Source organism: Schistocerca gregaria, chromosome 8 (assembly GCF_023897955.1).
Source record: "Schistocerca gregaria isolate iqSchGreg1 chromosome 8, iqSchGreg1.2, whole genome shotgun sequence".
NCBI classification, from domain to species: Eukaryota; Metazoa; Arthropoda; class Insecta; order Orthoptera; family Acrididae; genus Schistocerca; species Schistocerca gregaria.
The window spans coordinates 356723446-356727771 of record NC_064927.1 but is presented as its reverse complement, the minus strand read 5'-3'; the positions used below and the strand labels follow the sequence as shown (position 1 = coordinate 356727771).

The following is a 4326-nucleotide window of genomic DNA, read 5'->3' as shown; positions in this document are numbered from 1 at the left end:
TAGTTTAGAAAACATAGAAGTAGATATGTATGGTTTCTGGGGTAGAAAGCTAACACATGAAATTACTAATGTCAGCATAAAGAGGGAGTTTAGTTTAAGGTCAATGAAAGTGCTGAGCGTGTTGCCAGGGGTCTCCCAGTCGTACACAGAAAGCTGGACGTTGCAACGCGTGACGTCCGAGTGGCTATAGCGCAAATGAGACTCGCCCCGTTACACGAGGCAGTTGAAAGAACACGAAAAAAACAGTGAATGTCTATCAGTGAACAGTTACAGTGCATTGCGGTGGTGTTTTCCATTACATGACCCGGAGACAACATCTGGGTGACTTCACACGTGAAACAAATAACAGGAAAGTGAAAGAAAGACGAAGTGTGACCAATGTAGCCCAGGAGTTTGGTATTTCTCAAAGCACTGTTACTTTCGACCTTAACTTTTGCGCACTAGTTTATCAAATCAATGAATTTTAGGTTATTACTGAATAAAATTATTTGTATTGACGGATACCTTCGCCTCTATTAATTTATTAATTTATAAAGCAGTCACTAACGTAATAAAAATGGTCTCTCGGGACTGACAGATCAACAGCACTAAAGATCTCATAGCCGGCCGGGGTGGCCGAGCGGTTCTAGGTGCTACAGTCTGGAACCGCGCGACCGCTACGGTCGCAGGTTCGAATCCTGCCTCGGGCATGGATGTATGTGATGTCCTTAAGTTAGTTAGGTTTAAGTAGTTCTAAGTTCTAGGGGACTGATGACCTTAGAAGTTAAGTCCCAGTTCCATAGCGCTCGGAGCCATTTATAATTTTAAAAAAATAATAAAAAAATAAAAAACTCCCACCTGTCGTTCCTTATTAACTTACATAGAACAAAAAATGTTTATGAACGTCAGTACTAACAGGAAACCACCACAGCTGTATTGATATAAATCTATTATGTCACCACCGGTTTCGTTCAAAAGAAAATCATCAAATTACACTTCCAACAGACTTTATAGCAAATCCCCACAGAACTATGCCCATTTAGTGACTTCAGGGGAAGACGACGATGACCCTCGACTCTGGAACCAAAAGCCATGATTATTTCAATAAAACATCAAACAAATTAGAAAACTAATTTTGGTCCTTTATTGTGACCCTTATAGTTGTGCTATGTATTATTTTAAGCAAAAATCTTGCACCCAGAGGACAGTACACAACATCGACGGAAAGCCTTCGTGGATTACGAGGGCGGTGGAGCTCTCAACGCCACAATTTGCAGCCTAGATCAAAATTTCAGAGACTGCTTTCAAAACTGATGATATTGTCTAACGTAGTATGTAGAAATGGTTCTCAGAAAAATGGCGGCACTCTGAAATAAAAGTCAATGTTTTTGACAAAAAAATCGTTACAAAAACGTGCACCAAAAATCCTAAGTGTTGTAGTAAAGAGAGGCCGAACCACAAGTTACAAAACGGTATAACGTAATTACTTGCGTATTTCATAAGTTATAGATCCCGCCAACTTGAAAACGTTGTTTTTTTTAAAGCGTTTAAAGTTTCAACTTGTGTTTTTTAATGTTTAAATTGAATAAACCTTTAATTGACAATACCAGCACCGTAGATCTGGTCTTTTTTACGCTGATGTCGAAAGACTCTAATTTTGACCAAATTGTATCAATGAAATGGCTTCTGCTTGTTAATCAAAGCGTTTTTGTCCCGGTTGGGATTGCTTTTCGAACCTTCGCGATCAGTATGCATCCATTTGTTTCAAATTTTTAAGCACTCGTCTCTTACTTCGTATAAAAAACAAGCGAAATGACATGTTATTAGTCAACCATAATATTATTGTTCCTTTAAGTGAGAACGCTTCGGTCAGATTATGAGTTTTTGTTGTCATATTTCATAAGGACACGCTGAACTGCATGGTGGTACGTGCAAAACTGTCCTGAAATTATTCACAATGCGATGCGTTTACCTTGTCCGCCACTGTACTTGTTTATTGTAACGTAACCACGTGTTCCCAATAACGACCATGGGAGGCCAAGTACAATAACATCGTGGTCGGGTAGTAAGCAGATGCGAGACAAGCATGTTACGAAGGGAAATTTTGTTGAGAATAGTATTTCAGTTGATATTACCGACGACTAACAGGACCCCTATTCCATCGGTAATGATTACAGTATGACGTCGGCTGCATTCGAGCACTCGGATGCGCCAGATCACCATGCAGTAAATCGCGGTTTTAACATATTTTAACATTTATGACACACCTTCTATAAATGAATCTAAAACTCTAAGGAACATTTTAGGCCAATAAAAAAAAAATTACGCTAAAAAAAATTGTGCCTTGGTCTACCCCCCTTAAAAAGTCTAGTTAATTCAAGTAACGTTAACGGAAAACACTGGAAAGTAACTCTCAGACGAACCATTCGTCGAGCGCCTGGCAGAAATACTGCGGGCAGTGGGAGCAGGAAACTTGGCACACTGTCTTTGCCCGTATCCGCCCAAGGAAGCGAGACTGTCCGTAAACACCACGACTCCACAATGATTCGGCAGTCAGTCGATATTGTGTTAAGCCTTCGATGCGCGTCATTGCTAGTAGAGTAAGTGACCTTGCCTCTGTTTACGTTCTTCAATTCGCATCGCTCGCTTGACTGTTTTGCGCACGCTTACGTCGACTTTCACTTCGCTGTAGACTTTGAGCTCCGCTGTTGGTGGCCACAGGAACCGCCCATTGGCTTCTCCGATCTCAGCACTCCCGCCAGCGCGAGTGGCCATAAACTGTGTTCTGTCAAAGCAGAATAGGATATAGAAAGTTCCGCTCGCTTGATCGTAAAAAAAAATGGTTCAAATGGCTCTGAGGACTACGGGACTCAACTGCTGTGGTCATGAGTCCCCTAGAACTGAGAACTAACCTAAGGACATCACACACATCCATGCCCGGGGCAGGATTCGAACCTGCGACCGTAGCAGTCGCACGGTTCCGGACTGCGCGCCTTGAACCGCGAGGCCACCGCGGCCGGCTCGCTCGATCGTAAAACGAAACTAACTTTCATGCCAGAGAAGCTTCAGTTCAATGTTTGAGAAGCAACTGAGACAAAAATCAATGTGCCGGATTTCTGTTAATTGACTTTTCCTTGTTACCGGTGGCAGTTTCTATTTCAACAATAAACAAAATAAATTATCACTGCTACAGATAAAGAATGCTCTTGTAACTACAATTTAAATTTTTCATTGTTTTACCACGTAGAGACTTCACGTTATTTAAACAACTGCATTCCAGTTGACCTGGTCAGTCGCTTAAGTAACATTTTTATATACTTCACTAGGTATTGTAATATAGGGTAAAATACCACCTTCAGTGCACCATACAACAGCTAACAAAATTTCCCTCAAGAAAGAAGAGTTTATTTCGACAAGTCTGTGCTTGAAAAAGTACATTGCTGTAGAAACTGCGTCACATGTTTGCTCCGTGAATCACACCGGAGTCTACTATTTTCTGACGTTTCCAAGCTCACACTGTCATCAGGAAAGTGTAGAATAATGTGACGAAATTCCACCTCAAAGACCAGCTTTGACATTGCAAGTTTCTAACTTCCGCTATAAAGTTTGTTGACTACATGAGCCAGACAAAAGTTCATTGTCTAGGCACAACAATGGGCCTCACTGATATTTTTTTTTTGTCGGAATGCATGAACGGGGAGAAGTGACAGTTCGCACGTGTTGTATTCCCTCTATGGGCTTATCATAAGCTAATGTACCATTATCTTAGACTATAATGATTTTTCATTACTCCATTGAATACCATATCCGAGAGATCGTTAGGTTCTCGATAAATGCGGCCTTTTCTCAGAATGCGGTAGCACAGTACCAATTACTTCATTCCGCTAATTTGTGGGGGCCAATGGCCTTGCAACAGTGGTAACACCGGTTCCCGTCAGATCACCGATGTTAAGCGCTGTCGGGCTGCGCTAGTACTTGGATGGGTGACCATCCGGTTACCGAGCGCTGTTGGCAAGCGGGGTGCACTCAGCCCTTGTGAGGCAAGCTGAGGAGCTACTTGATTGAGAAGTAGCGGCTGCGCTCTCGGAAACTGACATATGGCCGGGAGAGCGGTGTGCTGACCACACGCCCCGCCATATCTTCATCCAGTGATGCCTATGGCCTGAGGATGACACCGCGGCCGGTCGGTACCTTTGGGCCTTCATGGCCTGTTCGAGAGAAGTTAAATTTTTTTAGTTTAGCTAATTCTTGGGGAAACACGAGTCCATGCATCTGGCTTTCTCCAACTTTCAAAAGATTTTCTATCGTGTGGTCCATCAACTACTCCAGTTCGCCCTCCAGGTCATA

The 4326-nt window shown here is 42.5% G+C and overlaps 1 pseudogene; it reads left to right on the top strand.

Annotated features, from left to right (window-relative positions):
* The first annotated feature begins 3876 nt into the window (after positions 1–3876).
* LOC126285546 (5S ribosomal RNA) lies at positions 3877–3993 on the top strand (annotated as a pseudogene).
* The last annotated feature ends 333 nt before the right edge of the window (positions 3994–4326 follow it).